Below are 21,876 nucleotides of genomic sequence, written 5' to 3'. Positions count from 1 at the left end.
TGCCACAGAGGTGTCTTGATGAGTGACGCGTGGGTGTATCGGGCTACATTTTCCGCTGCGCCTCGAGAGGAGCGCTTGGGCAATGGCGCGAATTCGTTGAGAAAACTGCCACGTGTGTGAGCATTGGTGGTTCAGTGGTAGAATTCTCGCCTGCCACGCGGGAGACCCGGGTTCGATTCCCGGCCAATGCACGGTTCCTTTATGCGTGGGGTCTTGGGGGGCATTAAGTTTGTTCTCGGTCACGGCCAGACGGCATCAAGATTTGGAACAAGAAGCCTGTGCAAACCAAACTTGGGTTGGACATCGTATCTGCATTAAGTCAAGATGTTGTTGAGAGGAGACTTTGGACAGTGGCGCGAATTCGGCGGGACAATTGGCAGACTTAGAATTGTCGCCTGCCAGCGCCAGTGGGTGACTGAATATATGTTTACAGACATTGCTGGTAAACCCGTGTGTCTTATTAGTGGAGCTAATGTGGCTGTAATTAAGGAATTTAACTTAAGACGGCACTACGAGACAAAAGAAGAATGGTCCGTTTTGGGGGAAGATGGTGTCTTGAGCCTCGCTTGATACACAGTACGTGGCAAAGGCAACCCATCCATTGTCTACCGCTTGTCCCTTTCAGGTAAGCCGGAGCTGGGTCAAAACACCGTTTTTAGGATCTCCTGTGGCACTCTTCACCTCCAAAACCCGTTCAGGGCTTAAATACCTGGGGACTCACCTTTGTTTGTCCAAGCTGAATTTCATTTCTGTGCAGCTTCGAGAAATCGTCCATTTTCAGGTTCCCTGTCAGCCTCGTTGGCGCAGTAGGCAGCGCGTCAGTCTCATAATCTGAAGGTCGTGAGTTCGAGCCTCACACGAGGCAGGTGTTTTGGTACAGAGTTGGTCCATCCATTTTGTACCTCTTCTACCCATTTCGAGGACGCTGGAGCCTTAGAACCACTCCTTTGTAGTGGATTTTCAGCCTCCTCCGATGCGAGATCTAGAACAGGGATCAATCCAAATCATTCTGCCATTGAGCGTGGAAAGCCTTCCCATCTGTTTGATTTCAAGACTCACACGTGGCAGGCGATCCTCCCCTATGGATGTGTGCCGGCCCTCTGAAACCACTTCATCCAACTTTCACCACAATTCCTCTTTCTTTTCTCAGGTCAGAATTGCGGGGCACCACACGTTGGCTCCCAAATGACTCCTACCTGTTATTTCTTCTAGGACACTTTGTCCAGGTAGGGTTAGGCATGTCTTTGCATTGGAAGCGGATGAACAAGGGCTGATAATTGGTTATCAGCAGCTCCCGAGCTGAGTCTCTGGAGGTTGCCTGGAGTTCCTTTGCCAACAGGGTCCATGGAGAGGGATAATTTGAAGTCATTCTTGCCTGACTGTTAAGTTGGAACAAGAAGTCTATGCAAACCAAACTTGGGTTGGACATCGTATCGGCATTAAGTCAAGATGTTGTTGAGAGTAGACTTTGGAGAGTGGCGCAGCAATACGTACTAGTTGAAAGGCATGACAGTGGCTGGTGGCTGAGCGGTAGAACTGTCGCCTGCCACATGTGAATCACGAAATCAGAAGGTAGTGACTTGTAGCCTCACGCAAGCGATGTGCTTTGATGCGCAGTACGTGGCAGAGTTTGTGCATCCATTTTAAGCGTCTGGAGAGGAGAGTTTGGACAGTAGCGCGAATTCAGCGGGACAATTGGCGGACATGCAAGGGTTGTTAGCTCAGCGGTAGAATTGCCATGCGCAAGTCTCGAAAACTGGCGGTGTTGAGCTCTATCCTCACGGGAGGCATGTTTAGATGCGCAGTTCGGCCACACATTTTTTGGATGTCCTGTCACACCCTTCACCTCCAAGACGGCAGCTCATCCTGGGCTTGAAGAACTGGCAACTCTGCTTCATTTGTTGACGGCTTCAAGGAATGGTCCGTTTTGGGGGGAGATGGTGCCTTGAGGCTCTCTTGATACACAGTACGTGGCAAAGGCAACCCATCCATTGTCTACCGCTTGTCCCTTTCGGGTAAGGCGGAGGTGGGGCAAAACACAGTTTCCCTGACCGGGAATCAAACCCGGGCCGCGGCGGTGAGAGCGCCGAATCCTGACCACTAGACCATCAGGGAGCTGCCACAGAGGTGTCTTGATGAGTGACGCGTGGGTGTATCGGGCTACATTTTCCGCTGCGCCTCGAGAGGAGCGCTTGGGCAATGGCGCGAATTCGTTGAGAAAACTGCCACGTGTGTGAGCATTGGTGGTTCAGTGGTAGAATTCTCGCCTGCCACGCGGGAGACCCGGGTTCGATTCCCGGCCAATGCACGGTTCCTTTATGCGTGGGGTCTTGGGGGGCATTAAGTTTGTTCTCGGTCACGGCCAGACGGCATCAAGATTTGGAACAAGAAGCCTGTGCAAACCAAACTTGGGTTGGACATCGTATCTGCATTAAGTCAAGATGTTGTTGAGAGGAGACTTTGGACAGTGGCGCGAATTCGGCGGGACAATTGGCAGACTTAGAATTGTCGCCTGCCAGCGCCAGTGGGTGACTGAATATATGTTTACAGACATTGCTGGTAAACCCGTGTGTCTTATTAGTGGAGCTAATGTGGCTGTAATTAAGGAATTTAACTTAAGACGGCACTACGAGACAAAAGAAGAATGGTCCGTTTTGGGGGAAGATGGTGTCTTGAGCCTCGCTTGATACACAGTACGTGGCAAAGGCAACCCATCCATTGTCTACCGCTTGTCCCTTTCAGGTAAGCCGGAGCTGGGTCAAAACACCGTTTTTAGGATCTCCTGTGGCACTCTTCACCTCCAAAACCCGTTCAGGGCTTAAATACCTGGGGACTCACCTTTGTTTGTCCAAGCTGAATTTCATTTCTGTGCAGCTTCGAGAAATCGTCCATTTTCAGGTTCCCTGTCAGCCTCGTTGGCGCAGTAGGCAGCGCGTCAGTCTCATAATCTGAAGGTCGTGAGTTCGAGCCTCACACGAGGCAGGTGTTTTGGTACAGAGTTGGTCCATCCATTTTGTACCTCTTCTACCCATTTCGAGGACGCTGGAGCCTTAGAACCACTCCTTTGTAGTGGATTTTCAGCCTCCTCCGATGCGAGATCTAGAACAGGGATCAATCCAAATCATTCTGCCATTGAGCGTGGAAAGCCTTCCCATCTGTTTGATTTCAAGACTCACACGTGGCAGGCGATCCTCCCCTATGGATGTGTGCCGGCCCTCTGAAACCACTTCATCCAACTTTCACCACAATTCCTCTTTCTTTTCTCAGGTCAGAATTGCGGGGCACCACACGTTGGCTCCCAAATGACTCCTACCTGTTATTTCTTCTAGGACACTTTGTCCAGGTAGGGTTAGGCATGTCTTTGCATTGGAAGCGGATGAACAAGGGCTGATAATTGGTTATCAGCAGCTCCCGAGCTGAGTCTCTGGAGGTTGCCTGGAGTTCCTTTGCCAACAGGGTCCATGGAGAGGGATAATTTGAAGTCATTCTTGCCTGACTGTTAAGTTGGAACAAGAAGTCTATGCAAACCAAACTTGGGTTGGACATCGTATCGGCATTAAGTCAAGATGTTGTTGAGAGTAGACTTTGGAGAGTGGCGCGAATTCGACGAGACAATTGGCAGACTTGTAAGGGCTGGTGGCTGAGCGGTAGAACTGTCGCCTGCCACATGTGAATCACGAAATCAGAAGGTAGTGACTTGTAGCCTCACGCAAGCGATGTGCTTTGATGCGCAGTACGTGGCAGAGTTTGTGCATCCATTTTAAGCGTCTGGAGAGGAGAGTTTGGACAGTAGCGCGAATTCAGCGGGACAATTGGCGGACATGCAAGGGTTGTTAGCTCAGCGGTAGAATTGCCATGCGCAAGTCTCGAAAACTGGCGGTGTTGAGCTCTATCCTCACGGGAGGCATGTTTTGATGCGCAGTTCGGCCACACATTTTTTGGATGTCCTGTCACACCCTTCACCTCCAAGACGGCAGCTCATCCTGGGCTTGAAGAACTGGCAACTCTGCTTCATTTGTTGACGGCTTCAAGGAATGGTCCGTTTTGGGGGGAGATGGTGCCTTGAGGCTCTCTTGATACACAGTACGTGGCAAAGGCAACCCATCCATTGTCTACCGCTTGTCCCTTTCGGGTAAGGCGGAGGTGGGGCAAAACACAGTTTCCCTGACCGGGAATCGAACCCGGGCCGCGGCGGTGAGAGCGCCGAATCCTGACCACTAGACCATCAGGGAGCTGCCACAGAGGTGTCTTGATGAGTGACGCGTGGGTGTATCGGGCTACATTTTCCGCTGCGCCTCGAGAGGAGCGCTTGGGCAATGGCGCGAATTCGTTGAGAAAACTGCCACGTGTGTGAGCATTGGTGGTTCAGTGGTAGAATTCTCGCCTGCCACGCGGGAGACCCGGGTTCGATTCCCGGCCAATGCACGGTTCCTTTATGCGTGGGGTCTTGGGGGGCATTAAGTTTGTTCTCGGTCACGGCCAGACGGCATCAAGATTTGGAACAAGAAGCCTGTGCAAACCAAACTTGGGTTGGACATCGTATCTGCATTAAGTCAAGATGTTGTTGAGAGGAGACTTTGGACAGTGGCGCGAATTCGGCGGGACAATTGGCAGACTTAGAATTGTCGCCTGCCAGCGCCAGTGGGTGACTGAATATATGTTTACAGACATTGCTGGTAAACCCGTGTGTCTTATTAGTGGAGCTAATGTGGCTGTAATTAAGGAATTTAACTTAAGACGGCACTACGAGACAAAAGAAGAATGGTCCGTTTTGGGGGAAGATGGTGTCTTGAGCCTCGCTTGATACACAGTACGTGGCAAAGGCAACCCATCCATTGTCTACCGCTTGTCCCTTTCAGGTAAGCCGGAGCTGGGTCAAAACACCGTTTTTAGGATCTCCTGTGGCACTCTTCACCTCCAAAACCCGTTCAGGGCTTAAATACCTGGGGACTCACCTTTGTTTGTCCAAGCTGAATTTCATTTCTGTGCAGCTTCGAGAAATCGTCCATTTTCAGGTTCCCTGTCAGCCTCGTTGGCGCAGTAGGCAGCGCGTCAGTCTCATAATCTGAAGGTCGTGAGTTCGAGCCTCACACGAGGCAGGTGTTTTGGTACAGAGTTGGTCCATCCATTTTGTACCTCTTCTACCCATTTCGAGGACGCTGGAGCCTTAGAACCACTCCTTTGTAGTGGATTTTCAGCCTCCTCCGATGCGAGATCTAGAACAGGGATCAATCCAAATCATTCTGCCATTGAGCGTGGAAAGCCTTCCCATCTGTTTGATTTCAAGACTCACACGTGGCAGGCGATCCTCCCCTATGGATGTGTGCCGGCCCTCTGAAACCACTTCATCCAACTTTCACCACAATTCCTCTTTCTTTTCTCAGGTCAGAATTGCGGGGCACCACACGTTGGCTCCCAAATGACTCCTACCTGTTATTTCTTCTAGGACACTTTGTCCAGGTAGGGTTAGGCATGTCTTTGCATTGGAAGCGGATGAACAAGGGCTGATAATTGGTTATCAGCAGCTCCCGAGCTGAGTCTCTGGAGGTTGCCTGGAGTTCCTTTGCCAACAGGGTCCATGGAGAGGGATAATTTGAAGTCATTCTTGCCTGACTGTTAAGTTGGAACAAGAAGTCTATGCAAACCAAACTTGGGTTGGACATCGTATCTGCATTAAGTCAAGATGTTGTTGAGAGTAGACTTTGGAGAGTGGCGCGAATTCGACGAGACAATTGGCAGACTTGTAAGGGCTGGTGGCTGAGCGGTAGAACTGTCGCCTGCCACATGTGAATCACGAAATCAGAAGGTAGTGACTTGTAGCCTCACGCAAGCGATGTGCTTTGATGCGCAGTACGTGGCAGAGTTTGTGCATCCATTTTAAGCGTCTGGAGAGGAGAGTTTGGACAGTAGCGCGAATTCAGCGGGACAATTGGCGGACATGCAAGGGTTGTTAGCTCAGCGGTAGAATTGTCGCCTGCCATGCGCAAGTCTCGAAAACTGGCGGTGTTGAGCTCTATCCTCACGGGAGGCATGTTTAGATGCGCAGTTCGGCCACACATTTTTTGGATGTCCTGTCACACCCTTCACCTCCAAGACGGCAGCTCATCCTGGGCTTGAAGAACTGGCAACTCTGCTTCATTTGTTGACGGCTTCAAGGAATGGTCCGTTTTGGGGGGAGATGGTGCCTTGAGGCTCTCTTGATACACAGTACGTGGCAAAGGCAACCCATCCATTGTCTACCGCTTGTCCCTTTCGGGTAAGGCGGAGGTGGGGCAAAACACAGTTTCCCTGACCGGGAATCGAACCCGGGCCGCGGCGGTGAGAGCGCCGAATCCTGACCACTAGACCATCAGGGAGCTGCCACAGAGGTGTCTTGATGAGTGACGCGTGGGTGTATCGGGCTACATTTTCCGCTGCGCCTCGAGAGGAGCGCTTGGGCAATGGCGCGAATTCGTTGAGAAAACTGCCACGTGTGTGAGCATTGGTGGTTCAGTGGTAGAATTCTCGCCTGCCACGCGGGAGACCCGGGTTCGATTCCCGGCCAATGCACGGTTCCTTTATGCGTGGGGTCTTGGGGGGCATTAAGTTTGTTCTCGGTCACGGCCAGACGGCATCAAGATTTGGAACAAGAAGCCTGTGCAAACCAAACTTGGGTTGGACATCGTATCTGCATTAAGTCAAGATGTTGTTGAGAGGAGACTTTGGACAGTGGCGCGAATTCGGCGGGACAATTGGCAGACTTAGAATTGTCGCCTGCCAGCGCCAGTGGGTGACTGAATATATGTTTACAGACATTGCTGGTAAACCCGTGTGTCTTATTAGTGGAGCTAATGTGGCTGTAATTAAGGAATTTAACTTAAGACGGCACTACGAGACAAAAGAAGAATGGTCCGTTTTGGGGGAAGATGGTGTCTTGAGCCTCGCTTGATACACAGTACGTGGCAAAGGCAACCCATCCATTGTCTACCGCTTGTCCCTTTCAGGTAAGCCGGAGCTGGGTCAAAACACCGTTTTTAGGATCTCCTGTGGCACTCTTCACCTCCAAAACCCGTTCAGGGCTTAAATACCTGGGGACTCACCTTTGTTTGTCCAAGCTGAATTTCATTTCTGTGCAGCTTCGAGAAATCGTCCATTTTCAGGTTCCCTGTCAGCCTCGTTGGCGCAGTAGGCAGCGCGTCAGTCTCATAATCTGAAGGTCGTGAGTTCGAGCCTCACACGAGGCAGGTGTTTTGGTACAGAGTTGGTCCATCCATTTTGTACCTCTTCTACCCATTTCGAGGACGCTGGAGCCTTAGAACCACTCCTTTGTAGTGGATTTTCAGCCTCCTCCGATGCGAGATCTAGAACAGGGATCAATCCAAATCATTCTGCCATTGAGCGTGGAAAGCCTTCCCATCTGTTTGATTTCAAGACTCACACGTGGCAGGCGATCCTCCCCTATGGATGTGTGCCGGCCCTCTGAAACCACTTCATCCAACTTTCACCACAATTCCTCTTTCTTTTCTCAGGTCAGAATTGCGGGGCACCACACGTTGGCTCCCAAATGACTCCTACCTGTTATTTCTTCTAGGACACTTTGTCCAGGTAGGGTTAGGCATGTCTTTGCATTGGAAGCGGATGAACAAGGGCTGATAATTGGTTATCAGCAGCTCCCGAGCTGAGTCTCTGGAGGTTGCCTGGAGTTCCTTTGCCAACAGGGTCCATGGAGAGGGATAATTTGAAGTCATTCTTGCCTGACTGTTAAGTTGGAACAAGAAGTCTATGCAAACCAAACTTGGGTTGGACATCGTATCTGCATTAAGTCAAGATGTTGTTGAGAGTAGACTTTGGAGAGTGGCGCGAATTCGACGAGACAATTGGCAGACTTGTAAGGGCTGGTGGCTGAGCGGTAGAACTGTCGCCTGCCACATGTGAATCACGAAATCAGAAGGTAGTGACTTGTAGCCTCACGCAAGCGATGTGCTTTGATGCGCAGTACGTGGCAGAGTTTGTGCATCCATTTTAAGCGTCTGGAGAGGAGAGTTTGGACAGTAGCGCGAATTCAGCGGGACAATTGGCGGACATGCAAGGGTTGTTAGCTCAGCGGTAGAATTGTCGCCTGCCATGCGCAAGTCTCGAAAACTGGCGGTGTTGAGCTCTATCCTCACGGGAGGCATGTTTTGATGCGCAGTTCGGCCACACATTTTTTGGATGTCCTGTCACACCCTTCACCTCCAAGACGGCAGCTCATCCTGGGCTTGAAGAACTGGCAACTCTGCTTCATTTGTTGACGGCTTCAAGGAATGGTCCGTTTTGGGGGGAGATGGTGCCTTGAGGCTCTCTTGATACACAGTACGTGGCAAAGGCAACCCATCCATTGTCTACCGCTTGTCCCTTTCGGGTAAGGCGGAGGTGGGGCAAAACACAGTTTCCCTGACCGGGAATCGAACCCGGGCCGCGGCGGTGAGAGCGCCGAATCCTGACCACTAGACCATCAGGGAGCTGCCACAGAGGTGTCTTGATGAGTGACGCGTGGGTGTATCGGGCTACATTTTCCGCTGCGCCTCGAGAGGAGCGCTTGGGCAATGGCGCGAATTCGTTGAGAAAACTGCCACGTGTGTGAGCATTGGTGGTTCAGTGGTAGAATTCTCGCCTGCCACGCGGGAGACCCGGGTTCGATTCCCGGCCAATGCACGGTTCCTTTATGCGTGGGGTCTTGGGGGGCATTAAGTTTGTTCTCGGTCACGGCCAGACGGCATCAAGATTTGGAACAAGAAGCCTGTGCAAACCAAACTTGGGTTGGACATCGTATCTGCATTAAGTCAAGATGTTGTTGAGAGGAGACTTTGGACAGTGGCGCGAATTCGGCGGGACAATTGGCAGACTTAGAATTGTCGCCTGCCAGCGCCAGTGGGTGACTGAATATATGTTTACAGACATTGCTGGTAAACCCGTGTGTCTTATTAGTGGAGCTAATGTGGCTGTAATTAAGGAATTTAACTTAAGACGGCACTACGAGACAAAAGAAGAATGGTCCGTTTTGGGGGAAGATGGTGTCTTGAGCCTCGCTTGATACACAGTACGTGGCAAAGGCAACCCATCCATTGTCTACCGCTTGTCCCTTTCAGGTAAGCCGGAGCTGGGTCAAAACACCGTTTTTAGGATCTCCTGTGGCACTCTTCACCTCCAAAACCCGTTCAGGGCTTAAATACCTGGGGACTCACCTTTGTTTGTCCAAGCTGAATTTCATTTCTGTGCAGCTTCGAGAAATCGTCCATTTTCAGGTTCCCTGTCAGCCTCGTTGGCGCAGTAGGCAGCGCGTCAGTCTCATAATCTGAAGGTCGTGAGTTCGAGCCTCACACGAGGCAGGTGTTTTGGTACAGAGTTGGTCCATCCATTTTGTACCTCTTCTACCCATTTCGAGGACGCTGGAGCCTTAGAACCACTCCTTTGTAGTGGATTTTCAGCCTCCTCCGATGCGAGATCTAGAACAGGGATCAATCCAAATCATTCTGCCATTGAGCGTGGAAAGCCTTCCCATCTGTTTGATTTCAAGACTCACACGTGGCAGGCGATCCTCCCCTATGGATGTGTGCCGGCCCTCTGAAACCACTTCATCCAACTTTCACCACAATTCCTCTTTCTTTTCTCAGGTCAGAATTGCGGGGCACCACACGTTGGCTCCCAAATGACTCCTACCTGTTATTTCTTCTAGGACACTTTGTCCAGGTAGGGTTAGGCATGTCTTTGCATTGGAAGCGGATGAACAAGGGCTGATAATTGGTTATCAGCAGCTCCCGAGCTGAGTCTCTGGAGGTTGCCTGGAGTTCCTTTGCCAACAGGGTCCATGGAGAGGGATAATTTGAAGTCATTCTTGCCTGACTGTTAAGTTGGAACAAGAAGTCTATGCAAACCAAACTTGGGTTGGACATCGTATCGGCATTAAGTCAAGATGTTGTTGAGAGTAGACTTTGGAGAGTGGCGCGAATTCGACGAGACAATTGGCAGACTTGTAAGGGCTGGTGGCTGAGCGGTAGAACTGTCGCCTGCCACATGTGAATCACGAAATCAGAAGGTAGTGACTTGTAGCCTCACGCAAGCGATGTGCTTTGATGCGCAGTACGTGGCAGAGTTTGTGCATCCATTTTAAGCGTCTGGAGAGGAGAGTTTGGACAGTAGCGCGAATTCAGCGGGACAATTGGCGGACATGCAAGGGTTGTTAGCTCAGCGGTAGAATTGTCGCCTGCCATGCGCAAGTCTCGAAAACTGGCGGTGTTGAGCTCTATCCTCACGGGAGGCATGTTTTGATGCGCAGTTCGGCCACACATTTTTTGGATGTCCTGTCACACCCTTCACCTCCAAGACGGCAGCTCATCCTGGGCTTGAAGAACTGGCAACTCTGCTTCATTTGTTGACGGCTTCAAGGAATGGTCCGTTTTGGGGGGAGATGGTGCCTTGAGGCTCTCTTGATACACAGTACGTGGCAAAGGCAACCCATCCATTGTCTACCGCTTGTCCCTTTCGGGTAAGGCGGAGGTGGGGCAAAACACAGTTTCCCTGACCGGGAATCGAACCCGGGCCGCGGCGGTGAGAGCGCCGAATCCTGACCACTAGACCATCAGGGAGCTGCCACAGAGGTGTCTTGATGAGTGACGCGTGGGTGTATCGGGCTACATTTTCCGCTGCGCCTCGAGAGGAGCGCTTGGGCAATGGCGCGAATTCGTTGAGAAAACTGCCACGTGTGTGAGCATTGGTGGTTCAGTGGTAGAATTCTCGCCTGCCACGCGGGAGACCCGGGTTCGATTCCCGGCCAATGCACGGTTCCTTTATGCGTGGGGTCTTGGGGGGCATTAAGTTTGTTCTCGGTCACGGCCAGACGGCATCAAGATTTGGAACAAGAAGCCTGTGCAAACCAAACTTGGGTTGGACATCGTATCTGCATTAAGTCAAGATGTTGTTGAGAGGAGACTTTGGACAGTGGCGCGAATTCGGCGGGACAATTGGCAGACTTAGAATTGTCGCCTGCCAGCGCCAGTGGGTGACTGAATATATGTTTACAGACATTGCTGGTAAACCCGTGTGTCTTATTAGTGGAGCTAATGTGGCTGTAATTAAGGAATTTAACTTAAGACGGCACTACGAGACAAAAGAAGAATGGTCCGTTTTGGGGGAAGATGGTGTCTTGAGCCTCGCTTGATACACAGTACGTGGCAAAGGCAACCCATCCATTGTCTACCGCTTGTCCCTTTCAGGTAAGCCGGAGCTGGGTCAAAACACCGTTTTTAGGATCTCCTGTGGCACTCTTCACCTCCAAAACCCGTTCAGGGCTTAAATACCTGGGGACTCACCTTTGTTTGTCCAAGCTGAATTTCATTTCTGTGCAGCTTCGAGAAATCGTCCATTTTCAGGTTCCCTGTCAGCCTCGTTGGCGCAGTAGGCAGCGCGTCAGTCTCATAATCTGAAGGTCGTGAGTTCGAGCCTCACACGAGGCAGGTGTTTTGGTACAGAGTTGGTCCATCCATTTTGTACCTCTTCTACCCATTTCGAGGACGCTGGAGCCTTAGAACCACTCCTTTGTAGTGGATTTTCAGCCTCCTCCGATGCGAGATCTAGAACAGGGATCAATCCAAATCATTCTGCCATTGAGCGTGGAAAGCCTTCCCATCTGTTTGATTTCAAGACTCACACGTGGCAGGCGATCCTCCCCTATGGATGTGTGCCGGCCCTCTGAAACCACTTCATCCAACTTTCACCACAATTCCTCTTTCTTTTCTCAGGTCAGAATTGCGGGGCACCACACGTTGGCTCCCAAATGACTCCTACCTGTTATTTCTTCTAGGACACTTTGTCCAGGTAGGGTTAGGCATGTCTTTGCATTGGAAGCGGATGAACAAGGGCTGATAATTGGTTATCAGCAGCTCCCGAGCTGAGTCTCTGGAGGTTGCCTGGAGTTCCTTTGCCAACAGGGTCCATGGAGAGGGATAATTTGAAGTCATTCTTGCCTGACTGTTAAGTTGGAACAAGAAGTCTATGCAAACCAAACTTGGGTTGGACATCGTATCGGCATTAAGTCAAGATGTTGTTGAGAGTAGACTTTGGAGAGTGGCGCGAATTCGACGAGACAATTGGCAGACTTGTAAGGGCTGGTGGCTGAGCGGTAGAACTGTCGCCTGCCACATGTGAATCACGAAATCAGAAGGTAGTGACTTGTAGCCTCACGCAAGCGATGTGCTTTGATGCGCAGTACGTGGCAGAGTTTGTGCATCCATTTTAAGCGTCTGGAGAGGAGAGTTTGGACAGTAGCGCGAATTCAGCGGGACAATTGGCGGACATGCAAGGGTTGTTAGCTCAGCGGTAGAATTGTCGCCTGCCATGCGCAAGTCTCGAAAACTGGCGGTGTTGAGCTCTATCCTCACGGGAGGCATGTTTTGATGCGCAGTTCGGCCACACATTTTTTGGATGTCCTGTCACACCCTTCACCTCCAAGACGGCAGCTCATCCTGGGCTTGAAGAACTGGCAACTCTGCTTCATTTGTTGACGGCTTCAAGGAATGGTCCGTTTTGGGGGGAGATGGTGCCTTGAGGCTCTCTTGATACACAGTACGTGGCAAAGGCAACCCATCCATTGTCTACCGCTTGTCCCTTTCGGGTAAGGCGGAGGTGGGGCAAAACACAGTTTCCCTGACCGGGAATCGAACCCGGGCCGCGGCGGTGAGAGCGCCGAATCCTGACCACTAGACCATCAGGGAGCTGCCACAGAGGTGTCTTGATGAGTGACGCGTGGGTGTATCGGGCTACATTTTCCGCTGCGCCTCGAGAGGAGCGCTTGGGCAATGGCGCGAATTCGTTGAGAAAACTGCCACGTGTGTGAGCATTGGTGGTTCAGTGGTAGAATTCTCGCCTGCCACGCGGGAGACCCGGGTTCGATTCCCGGCCAATGCACGGTTCCTTTATGCGTGGGGTCTTGGGGGGCATTAAGTTTGTTCTCGGTCACGGCCAGACGGCATCAAGATTTGGAACAAGAAGCCTGTGCAAACCAAACTTGGGTTGGACATCGTATCTGCATTAAGTCAAGATGTTGTTGAGAGGAGACTTTGGACAGTGGCGCGAATTCGGCGGGACAATTGGCAGACTTAGAATTGTCGCCTGCCAGCGCCAGTGGGTGACTGAATATATGTTTACAGACATTGCTGGTAAACCCGTGTGTCTTATTAGTGGAGCTAATGTGGCTGTAATTAAGGAATTTAACTTAAGACGGCACTACGAGACAAAAGAAGAATGGTCCGTTTTGGGGGAAGATGGTGTCTTGAGCCTCGCTTGATACACAGTACGTGGCAAAGGCAACCCATCCATTGTCTACCGCTTGTCCCTTTCAGGTAAGCCGGAGCTGGGTCAAAACACCGTTTTTAGGATCTCCTGTGGCACTCTTCACCTCCAAAACCCGTTCAGGGCTTAAATACCTGGGGACTCACCTTTGTTTGTCCAAGCTGAATTTCATTTCTGTGCAGCTTCGAGAAATCGTCCATTTTCAGGTTCCCTGTCAGCCTCGTTGGCGCAGTAGGCAGCGCGTCAGTCTCATAATCTGAAGGTCGTGAGTTCGAGCCTCACACGAGGCAGGTGTTAGCAAACACCTGAACTGTCTCAAGTATAATTACAATCTACCCATTTCGAGGACGCTGGAGCCTTAGAACCACTCCTTTGTAGTGGATTTTCAGCCTCCTCCGATGCGAGATCTAGAACAGGGATCAATCCAAATCATTCTGCCATTGAGCGTGGAAAGCCTTCCCATCTGTTTGATTTCAAGACTCACACGTGGCAGGCGATCCTCCCCTATGGATGTGTGCCGGCCCTCTGAAACCACTTCATCCAACTTTCACCACAATTCCTCTTTCTTTTCTCAGGTCAGAATTGCGGGGCACCACACGTTGGCTCCCAAATGACTCCTACCTGTTATTTCTTCTAGGACACTTTGTCCAGGTAGGGTTAGGCATGTCTTTGCATTGGAAGCGGATGAACAAGGGCTGATAATTGGTTATCAGCAGCTCCCGAGCTGAGTCTCTGGAGGTTGCCTGGAGTTCCTTTGCCAACAGGGTCCATGGAGAGGGATAATTTGAAGTCATTCTTGCCTGACTGTTAAGTTGGAACAAGAAGTCTATGCAAACCAAACTTGGGTTGGACATCGTATCTGCATTAAGTCAAGATGTTGTTGAGAGTAGACTTTGGAGAGTGGCGCGAATTCGACGAGACAATTGGCAGACTTGTAAGGGCTGGTGGCTGAGCGGTAGAACTGTCGCCTGCCACATGTGAATCACGAAATCAGAAGGTAGTGACTTGTAGCCTCACGCAAGCGATGTGCTTTGATGCGCAGTACGTGGCAGAGTTTGTGCATCCATTTTAAGCGTCTGGAGAGGAGAGTTTGGACAGTAGCGCGAATTCAGCGGGACAATTGGCGGACATGCAAGGGTTGTTAGCTCAGCGGTAGAATTGTCGCCTGCCATGCGCAAGTCTCGAAAACTGGCGGTGTTGAGCTCTATCCTCACGGGAGGCATGTTTAGATGCGCAGTTCGGCCACACATTTTTTGGATGTCCTGTCACACCCTTCACCTCCAAGACGGCAGCTCATCCTGGGCTTGAAGAACTGGCAACTCTGCTTCATTTGTTGACGGCTTCAAGGAATGGTCCGTTTTGGGGGGAGATGGTGCCTTGAGGCTCTCTTGATACACAGTACGTGGCAAAGGCAACCCATCCATTGTCTACCGCTTGTCCCTTTCGGGTAAGGCGGAGGTGGGGCAAAACACAGTTTCCCTGACCGGGAATCGAACCCGGGCCGCGGCGGTGAGAGCGCCGAATCCTGACCACTAGACCATCAGGGAGCTGCCACAGAGGTGTCTTGATGAGTGACGCGTGGGTGTATCGGGCTACATTTTCCGCTGCGCCTCGAGAGGAGCGCTTGGGCAATGGCGCGAATTCGTTGAGAAAACTGCCACGTGTGTGAGCATTGGTGGTTCAGTGGTAGAATTCTCGCCTGCCACGCGGGAGACCCGGGTTCGATTCCCGGCCAATGCACGGTTCCTTTATGCGTGGGGTCTTGGGGGGCATTAAGTTTGTTCTCGGTCACGGCCAGACGGCATCAAGATTTGGAACAAGAAGCCTGTGCAAACCAAACTTGGGTTGGACATCGTATCTGCATTAAGTCAAGATGTTGTTGAGAGGAGACTTTGGACAGTGGCGCGAATTCGGCGGGACAATTGGCAGACTTAGAATTGTCGCCTGCCAGCGCCAGTGGGTGACTGAATATATGTTTACAGACATTGCTGGTAAACCCGTGTGTCTTATTAGTGGAGCTAATGTGGCTGTAATTAAGGAATTTAACTTAAGACGGCACTACGAGACAAAAGAAGAATGGTCCGTTTTGGGGGAAGATGGTGTCTTGAGCCTCGCTTGATACACAGTACGTGGCAAAGGCAACCCATCCATTGTCTACCGCTTGTCCCTTTCAGGTAAGCCGGAGCTGGGTCAAAACACCGTTTTTAGGATCTCCTGTGGCACTCTTCACCTCCAAAACCCGTTCAGGGCTTAAATACCTGGGGACTCACCTTTGTTTGTCCAAGCTGAATTTCATTTCTGTGCAGCTTCGAGAAATCGTCCATTTTCAGGTTCCCTGTCAGCCTCGTTGGCGCAGTAGGCAGCGCGTCAGTCTCATAATCTGAAGGTCGTGAGTTCGAGCCTCACACGAGGCAGGTGTTTTGGTACAGAGTTGGTCCATCCATTTTGTACCTCTTCTACCCATTTCGAGGACGCTGGAGCCTTAGAACCACTCCTTTGTAGTGGATTTTCAGCCTCCTCCGATGCGAGATCTAGAACAGGGATCAATCCAAATCATTCTGCCATTGAGCGTGGAAAGCCTTCCCATCTGTTTGATTTCAAGACTCACACGTGGCAGGCGATCCTCCCCTATGGATGTGTGCCGGCCCTCTGAAACCACTTCATCCAACTTTCACCACAATTCCTCTTTCTTTTCTCAGGTCAGAATTGCGGGGCACCACACGTTGGCTCCCAAATGACTCCTACCTGTTATTTCTTCTAGGACACTTTGTCCAGGTAGGGTTAGGCATGTCTTTGCATTGGAAGCGGATGAACAAGGGCTGATAATTGGTTATCAGCAGCTCCCGAGCTGAGTCTCTGGAGGTTGCCTGGAGTTCCTTTGCCAACAGGGTCCATGGAGAGGGATAATTTGAAGTCATTCTTGCCTGACTGTTAAGTTGGAACAAGAAGTCTATGCAAACCAAACTTGGGTTGGACATCGTATCGGCATTAAGTCAAGATGTTGTTGAGAGTAGACTTTGGAGAGTGGCGCGAATTCGACGAGACAATTGGCAGACTTGTAAGGGCTGGTGGCTGAGCGGTAGAACTGTCGCCTGCCACATGTGAATCACGAAATCAGAAGGTAGTGACTTGTAGCCTCACGCAAGCGATGTGCTTTGATGCGCAGTACGTGGCAGAGTTTGTGCATCCATTTTAAGCGTCTGGAGAGGAGAGTTTGGACAGTAGCGCGAATTCAGCGGGACAATTGGCGGACATGCAAGGGTTGTTAGCTCAGCGGTAGAATGCGCTGCCATGCGCAAGTCTCGAAAACTGGCGGTGTTGAGCTCTATCCTCACGGGAGGCATGTTTTGATGCGCAGTTCGGCCACACATTTTTTGGATGTCCTGTCACACCCTTCACCTCCAAGACGGCAGCTCATCCTGGGCTTGAAGAACTGGCAACTCTGCTTCATTTGTTGACGGCTTCAAGGAATGGTCCGTTTTGGGGGGAGATGGTGCCTTGAGGCTCTCTTGATACACAGTACGTGGCAAAGGCAACCCATCCATTGTCTACCGCTTGTCCCTTTCGGGTAAGGCGGAGGTGGGGCAAAACACAGTTTCCCTGACCGGGAATCGAACCCGGGCCGCGGCGGTGAGAGCGCCGAATCCTGACCACTAGACCATCAGGGAGCTGCCACAGAGGTGTCTTGATGAGTGACGCGTGGGTGTATCGGGCTACATTTTCCGCTGCGCCTCGAGAGGAGCGCTTGGGCAATGGCGCGAATTCGTTGAGAAAACTGCCACGTGTGTGAGCATTGGTGGTTCAGTGGTAGAATTCTCGCCTGCCACGCGGGAGACCCGGGTTCGATTCCCGGCCAATGCACGGTTCCTTTATGCGTGGGGTCTTGGGGGGCATTAAGTTTGTTCTCGGTCACGGCCAGACGGCATCAAGATTTGGAACAAGAAGCCTGTGCAAACCAAACTTGGGTTGGACATCGTATCTGCATTAAGTCAAGATGTTGTTGAGAGGAGACTTTGGACAGTGGCGCGAATTCGGCGGGACAATTGGCAGACTTAGAATTGTCGCCTGCCAGCGCCAGTGGGTGACTGAATATATGTTTACAGACATTGCTGGTAAACCCGTGTGTCTTATTAGTGGAGCTAATGTGGCTGTAATTAAGGAATTTAACTTAAGACGGCACTACGAGACAAAAGAAGAATGGTCCGTTTTGGGGGAAGATGGTGTCTTGAGCCTCGCTTGATACACAGTACGTGGCAAAGGCAACCCATCCATTGTCTACCGCTTGTCCCTTTCAGGTAAGCCGGAGCTGGGTCAAAACACCGTTTTTAGGATCTCCTGTGGCACTCTTCACCTCCAAAACCCGTTCAGGGCTTAAATACCTGGGGACTCACCTTTGTTTGTCCAAGCTGAATTTCATTTCTGTGCAGCTTCGAGAAATCGTCCATTTTCAGGTTCCCTGTCAGCCTCGTTGGCGCAGTAGGCAGCGCGTCAGTCTCATAATCTGAAGGTCGTGAGTTCGAGCCTCACACGAGGCAGGTGTTTTGGTACAGAGTTGGTCCATCCATTTTGTACCTCTTCTACCCATTTCGAGGACGCTGGAGCCTTAGAACCACTCCTTTGTAGTGGATTTTCAGCCTCCTCCGATGCGAGATCTAGAACAGGGATCAATCCAAATCATTCTGCCATTGAGCGTGGAAAGCCTTCCCATCTGTTTGATTTCAAGACTCACACGTGGCAGGCGATCCTCCCCTATGGATGTGTGCCGGCCCTCTGAAACCACTTCATCCAACTTTCACCACAATTCCTCTTTCTTTTCTCAGGTCAGAATTGCGGGGCACCACACGTTGGCTCCCAAATGACTCCTACCTGTTATTTCTTCTAGGACACTTTGTCCAGGTAGGGTTAGGCATGTCTTTGCATTGGAAGCGGATGAACAAGGGCTGATAATTGGTTATCAGCAGCTCCCGAGCTGAGTCTCTGGAGGTTGCCTGGAGTTCCTTTGCCAACAGGGTCCATGGAGAGGGATAATTTGAAGTCATTCTTGCCTGACTGTTAAGTTGGAACAAGAAGTCTATGCAAACCAAACTTGGGTTGGACATCGTATCTGCATTAAGTCAAGATGTTGTTGAGAGTAGACTTTGGAGAGTGGCGCGAATTCGACGAGACAATTGGCAGACTTGTAAGGGCTGGTGGCTGAGCGGTAGAACTGTCGCCTGCCACATGTGAATCACGAAATCAGAAGGTAGTGACTTGTAGCCTCACGCAAGCGATGTGCTTTGATGCGCAGTACGTGGCAGAGTTTGTGCATCCATTTTAAGCGTCTGGAGAGGAGAGTTTGGACAGTAGCGCGAATTCAGCGGGACAATTGGCGGACATGCAAGGGTTGTTAGCTCAGCGGTAGAATTCGCCTGCCATGCGCAAGTCTCGAAAACTGGCGGTGTTGAGCTCTATCCTCACGGGAGGCATGTTTAGATGCGCAGTTCGGCCACACATTTTTTGGATGTCCTGTCACACCCTTCACCTCCAAGACGGCAGCTCATCCTGGGCTTGAAGAACTGGCAACTCTGCTTCATTTGTTGACGGCTTCAAGGAATGGTCCGTTTTGGGGGGAGATGGTGCCTTGAGGCTCTCTTGATACACAGTACGTGGCAAAGGCAACCCATCCATTGTCTACCGCTTGTCCCTTTCGGGTAAGGCGGAGGTGGGGCAAAACACAGTTTCCCTGACCGGGAATCGAACCCGGGCCGCGGCGGTGAGAGCGCCGAATCCTGACCACTAGACCATCAGGGAGCTGCCACAGAGGTGTCTTGATGAGTGACGCGTGGGTGTATCGGGCTACATTTTCCGCTGCGCCTCGAGAGGAGCGCTTGGGCAATGGCGCGAATTCGTTGAGAAAACTGCCACGTGTGTGAGCATTGGTGGTTCAGTGGTAGAATTCTCGCCTGCCACGCGGGAGACCCGGGTTCGATTCCCGGCCAATGCACGGTTCCTTTATGCGTGGGGTCTTGGGGGGCATTAAGTTTGTTCTCGGTCACGGCCAGACGGCATCAAGATTTGGAACAAGAAGCCTGTGCAAACCAAACTTGGGTTGGACATCGTATCTGCATTAAGTCAAGATGTTGTTGAGAGGAGACTTTGGACAGTGGCGCGAATTCGGCGGGACAATTGGCAGACTTAGAATTGTCGCCTGCCAGCGCCAGTGGGTGACTGAATATATGTTTACAGACATTGCTGGTAAACCCGTGTGTCTTATTAGTGGAGCTAATGTGGCTGTAATTAAGGAATTTAACTTAAGACGGCACTACGAGACAAAAGAAGAATGGTCCGTTTTGGGGGAAGATGGTGTCTTGAGCCTCGCTTGATACACAGTACGTGGCAAAGGCAACCCATCCATTGTCTACCGCTTGTCCCTTTCAGGTAAGCCGGAGCTGGGTCAAAACACCGTTTTTAGGATCTCCTGTGGCACTCTTCACCTCCAAAACCCGTTCAGGGCTTAAATACCTGGGGACTCACCTTTGTTTGTCCAAGCTGAATTTCATTTCTGTGCAGCTTCGAGAAATCGTCCATTTTCAGGTTCCCTGTCAGCCTCGTTGGCGCAGTAGGCAGCGCGTCAGTCTCATAATCTGAAGGTCGTGAGTTCGAGCCTCACACGAGGCAGGTGTTTTGGTACAGAGTTGGTCCATCCATTTTGTACCTCTTCTACCCATTTCGAGGACGCTGGAGCCTTAGAACCACTCCTTTGTAGTGGATTTTCAGCCTCCTCCGATGCGAGATCTAGAACAGGGATCAATCCAAATCATTCTGCCATTGAGCGTGGAAAGCCTTCCCATCTGTTTGATTTCAAGACTCACACGTGGCAGGCGATCCTCCCCTATGGATGTGTGCCGGCCCTCTGAAACCACTTCATCCAACTTTCACCACAATTCCTCTTTCTTTTCTCAGGTCAGAATTGCGGGGCACCACACGTTGGCTCCCAAATGACTCCTACCTGTTATTTCTTCTAGGACACTTTGTCCAGGTAGGGTTAGGCATGTCTTTGCATTGGAAGCGGATGAACAAGGGCTGATAATTGGTTATCAGCAGCTCCCGAGCTGAGTCTCTGGAGGTTGCCTGGAGTTCCTTTGCCAACAGGGTCCATGGAGAGGGATAATTTGAAGTCATTCTTGCCTGACTGTTAAGTTGGAACAAGAAGTCTATGCAAACCAAACTTGGGTTGGACATCGTATCGGCATTAAGTCAAGATGTTGTTGAGAGTAGACTTTGGAGAGTGGCGCGAATTCGACGAGACAATTGGCAGACTTGTAAGGGCTGGTGGCTGAGCGGTAGAACTGTCGCCTGCCACATGTGAATCACGAAATCAGAAGGTAGTGACTTGTAGCCTCACGCAAGCGATGTGCTTTGATGCGCAGTACGTGGCAGAGTTTGTGCATCCATTTTAAGCGTCTGGAGAGGAGAGTTTGGACAGTAGCGCGAATTCAGCGGGACAATTGGCGGACATGCAAGGGTTGTTAGCTCAGCGGTAGAATTGTCGCCTGCCATGCGCAAGTCTCGAAAACTGGCGGTGTTGAGCTCTATCCTCACGGGAGGCATGTTTTGATGCGCAGTTCGGCCACACATTTTTTGGATGTCCTGTCACACCCTTCACCTCCAAGACGGCAGCTCATCCTGGGCTTGAAGAACTGGCAACTCTGCTTCATTTGTTGACGGCTTCAAGGAATGGTCCGTTTTGGGGGGAGATGGTGCCTTGAGGCTCTCTTGATACACAGTACGTGGCAAAGGCAACCCATCCATTGTCTACCGCTTGTCCCTTTCGGGTAAGGCGGAGGTGGGGCAAAACACAGTTTCCCTGACCGGGAATCGAACCCGGGCCGCGGCGGTGAGAGCGCCGAATCCTGACCACTAGACCATCAGGGAGCTGCCACAGAGGTGTCTTGATGAGTGACGCGTGGGTGTATCGGGCTACATTTTCCGCTGCGCCTCGAGAGGAGCGCTTGGGCAATGGCGCGAATTCGTTGAGAAAACTGCCACGTGTGTGAGCATTGGTGGTTCAGTGGTAGAATTCTCGCCTGCCACGCGGGAGACCCGGGTTCGATTCCCGGCCAATGCACGGTTCCTTTATGCGTGGGGTCTTGGGGGGCATTAAGTTTGTTCTCGGTCACGGCCAGACGGCATCAAGATTTGGAACAAGAAGCCTGTGCAAACCAAACTTGGGTTGGACATCGTATCTGCATTAAGTCAAGATGTTGTTGAGAGGAGACTTTGGACAGTGGCGCGAATTCGGCGGGACAATTGGCAGACTTAGAATTGTCGCCTGCCAGCGCCAGTGGGTGACTGAATATATGTTTACAGACATTGCTGGTAAACCCGTGTGTCTTATTAGTGGAGCTAATGTGGCTGTAATTAAGGAATTTAACTTAAGACGGCACTACGAGACAAAAGAAGAATGGTCCGTTTTGGGGGAAGATGGTGTCTTGAGCCTCGCTTGATACACAGTACATGGCAAAGGCAACCCATCCATTGTCTACCGCTTGTCCCTTTCAGGTAAGCCGGAGCTGGGTCAAAACACCGTTT

The 21,876-nt window shown here is 51.2% G+C and overlaps 28 non-coding genes across 28 annotated transcripts; 19 read left to right on the top strand and 9 right to left on the bottom strand.

Annotated features, from left to right (window-relative positions):
• The first annotated feature begins 792 nt into the window (after positions 1 to 792).
• trnam-cau (transfer RNA methionine (anticodon CAU)) lies at positions 793 to 865 on the top strand. The gene has a single exon. It is a non-coding gene; the product is annotated as a tRNA-Met (tRNA).
• Positions 866 to 2,909: 2,044 nt separating this feature from the next.
• trnam-cau (transfer RNA methionine (anticodon CAU)) lies at positions 2,910 to 2,982 on the top strand. Its single transcript has one exon. It is a non-coding gene; the product is annotated as a tRNA-Met (tRNA).
• Positions 2,983 to 4,160: 1,178 nt separating this feature from the next.
• Positions 4,161 to 4,232, bottom strand: trnae-cuc (transfer RNA glutamic acid (anticodon CUC)). Its single transcript has one exon. It is a non-coding gene; the product is annotated as a tRNA-Glu (tRNA).
• A 122-nt stretch (positions 4,233 to 4,354) lies between these two features.
• trnag-gcc (transfer RNA glycine (anticodon GCC)) lies at positions 4,355 to 4,425 on the top strand. Its single transcript has one exon. It is a non-coding gene; the product is annotated as a tRNA-Gly (tRNA).
• A 601-nt stretch (positions 4,426 to 5,026) lies between these two features.
• trnam-cau (transfer RNA methionine (anticodon CAU)) lies at positions 5,027 to 5,099 on the top strand. The gene has a single exon. It is a non-coding gene; the product is annotated as a tRNA-Met (tRNA).
• A 1,185-nt stretch (positions 5,100 to 6,284) lies between these two features.
• Positions 6,285 to 6,356, bottom strand: trnae-cuc (transfer RNA glutamic acid (anticodon CUC)). The gene has a single exon. It is a non-coding gene; the product is annotated as a tRNA-Glu (tRNA).
• A 122-nt stretch (positions 6,357 to 6,478) lies between these two features.
• Positions 6,479 to 6,549, top strand: trnag-gcc (transfer RNA glycine (anticodon GCC)). Its single transcript has one exon. It is a non-coding gene; the product is annotated as a tRNA-Gly (tRNA).
• A 601-nt stretch (positions 6,550 to 7,150) lies between these two features.
• On the top strand, positions 7,151 to 7,223 carry trnam-cau (transfer RNA methionine (anticodon CAU)). Its single transcript has one exon. It is a non-coding gene; the product is annotated as a tRNA-Met (tRNA).
• Positions 7,224 to 8,408: 1,185 nt separating this feature from the next.
• Positions 8,409 to 8,480, bottom strand: trnae-cuc (transfer RNA glutamic acid (anticodon CUC)). Its single transcript has one exon. It is a non-coding gene; the product is annotated as a tRNA-Glu (tRNA).
• A 122-nt stretch (positions 8,481 to 8,602) lies between these two features.
• Positions 8,603 to 8,673, top strand: trnag-gcc (transfer RNA glycine (anticodon GCC)). The gene has a single exon. It is a non-coding gene; the product is annotated as a tRNA-Gly (tRNA).
• Positions 8,674 to 9,274: 601 nt separating this feature from the next.
• On the top strand, positions 9,275 to 9,347 carry trnam-cau (transfer RNA methionine (anticodon CAU)). The gene has a single exon. It is a non-coding gene; the product is annotated as a tRNA-Met (tRNA).
• A 1,185-nt stretch (positions 9,348 to 10,532) lies between these two features.
• trnae-cuc (transfer RNA glutamic acid (anticodon CUC)) lies at positions 10,533 to 10,604 on the bottom strand. Its single transcript has one exon. It is a non-coding gene; the product is annotated as a tRNA-Glu (tRNA).
• A 122-nt stretch (positions 10,605 to 10,726) lies between these two features.
• Positions 10,727 to 10,797, top strand: trnag-gcc (transfer RNA glycine (anticodon GCC)). Its single transcript has one exon. It is a non-coding gene; the product is annotated as a tRNA-Gly (tRNA).
• Positions 10,798 to 11,398: 601 nt separating this feature from the next.
• On the top strand, positions 11,399 to 11,471 carry trnam-cau (transfer RNA methionine (anticodon CAU)). Its single transcript has one exon. It is a non-coding gene; the product is annotated as a tRNA-Met (tRNA).
• Positions 11,472 to 12,656: 1,185 nt separating this feature from the next.
• On the bottom strand, positions 12,657 to 12,728 carry trnae-cuc (transfer RNA glutamic acid (anticodon CUC)). Its single transcript has one exon. It is a non-coding gene; the product is annotated as a tRNA-Glu (tRNA).
• A 122-nt stretch (positions 12,729 to 12,850) lies between these two features.
• On the top strand, positions 12,851 to 12,921 carry trnag-gcc (transfer RNA glycine (anticodon GCC)). Its single transcript has one exon. It is a non-coding gene; the product is annotated as a tRNA-Gly (tRNA).
• Positions 12,922 to 13,522: 601 nt separating this feature from the next.
• On the top strand, positions 13,523 to 13,595 carry trnam-cau (transfer RNA methionine (anticodon CAU)). The gene has a single exon. It is a non-coding gene; the product is annotated as a tRNA-Met (tRNA).
• A 1,185-nt stretch (positions 13,596 to 14,780) lies between these two features.
• trnae-cuc (transfer RNA glutamic acid (anticodon CUC)) lies at positions 14,781 to 14,852 on the bottom strand. The gene has a single exon. It is a non-coding gene; the product is annotated as a tRNA-Glu (tRNA).
• Positions 14,853 to 14,974: 122 nt separating this feature from the next.
• On the top strand, positions 14,975 to 15,045 carry trnag-gcc (transfer RNA glycine (anticodon GCC)). Its single transcript has one exon. It is a non-coding gene; the product is annotated as a tRNA-Gly (tRNA).
• Positions 15,046 to 15,646: 601 nt separating this feature from the next.
• trnam-cau (transfer RNA methionine (anticodon CAU)) lies at positions 15,647 to 15,719 on the top strand. The gene has a single exon. It is a non-coding gene; the product is annotated as a tRNA-Met (tRNA).
• A 1,182-nt stretch (positions 15,720 to 16,901) lies between these two features.
• On the bottom strand, positions 16,902 to 16,973 carry trnae-cuc (transfer RNA glutamic acid (anticodon CUC)). The gene has a single exon. It is a non-coding gene; the product is annotated as a tRNA-Glu (tRNA).
• A 122-nt stretch (positions 16,974 to 17,095) lies between these two features.
• Positions 17,096 to 17,166, top strand: trnag-gcc (transfer RNA glycine (anticodon GCC)). Its single transcript has one exon. It is a non-coding gene; the product is annotated as a tRNA-Gly (tRNA).
• Positions 17,167 to 17,767: 601 nt separating this feature from the next.
• trnam-cau (transfer RNA methionine (anticodon CAU)) lies at positions 17,768 to 17,840 on the top strand. The gene has a single exon. It is a non-coding gene; the product is annotated as a tRNA-Met (tRNA).
• A 1,183-nt stretch (positions 17,841 to 19,023) lies between these two features.
• trnae-cuc (transfer RNA glutamic acid (anticodon CUC)) lies at positions 19,024 to 19,095 on the bottom strand. The gene has a single exon. It is a non-coding gene; the product is annotated as a tRNA-Glu (tRNA).
• A 122-nt stretch (positions 19,096 to 19,217) lies between these two features.
• trnag-gcc (transfer RNA glycine (anticodon GCC)) lies at positions 19,218 to 19,288 on the top strand. Its single transcript has one exon. It is a non-coding gene; the product is annotated as a tRNA-Gly (tRNA).
• A 601-nt stretch (positions 19,289 to 19,889) lies between these two features.
• Positions 19,890 to 19,962, top strand: trnam-cau (transfer RNA methionine (anticodon CAU)). Its single transcript has one exon. It is a non-coding gene; the product is annotated as a tRNA-Met (tRNA).
• A 1,185-nt stretch (positions 19,963 to 21,147) lies between these two features.
• Positions 21,148 to 21,219, bottom strand: trnae-cuc (transfer RNA glutamic acid (anticodon CUC)). The gene has a single exon. It is a non-coding gene; the product is annotated as a tRNA-Glu (tRNA).
• Positions 21,220 to 21,341: 122 nt separating this feature from the next.
• Positions 21,342 to 21,412, top strand: trnag-gcc (transfer RNA glycine (anticodon GCC)). Its single transcript has one exon. It is a non-coding gene; the product is annotated as a tRNA-Gly (tRNA).
• Positions 21,413 to 21,876: the final 464 nt, after the last annotated feature.

Source organism: Astatotilapia calliptera, chromosome 23, assembly GCF_964374335.1.
Source record: "Astatotilapia calliptera chromosome 23, fAstCal68.1, whole genome shotgun sequence".
In the NCBI taxonomy this organism is placed as follows: domain Eukaryota; kingdom Metazoa; phylum Chordata; class Actinopteri; order Cichliformes; family Cichlidae; genus Astatotilapia; species Astatotilapia calliptera.
Note: the sequence above shows the minus strand (reverse complement) of the source record. Positions and strands in the feature narration are given on the sequence as shown.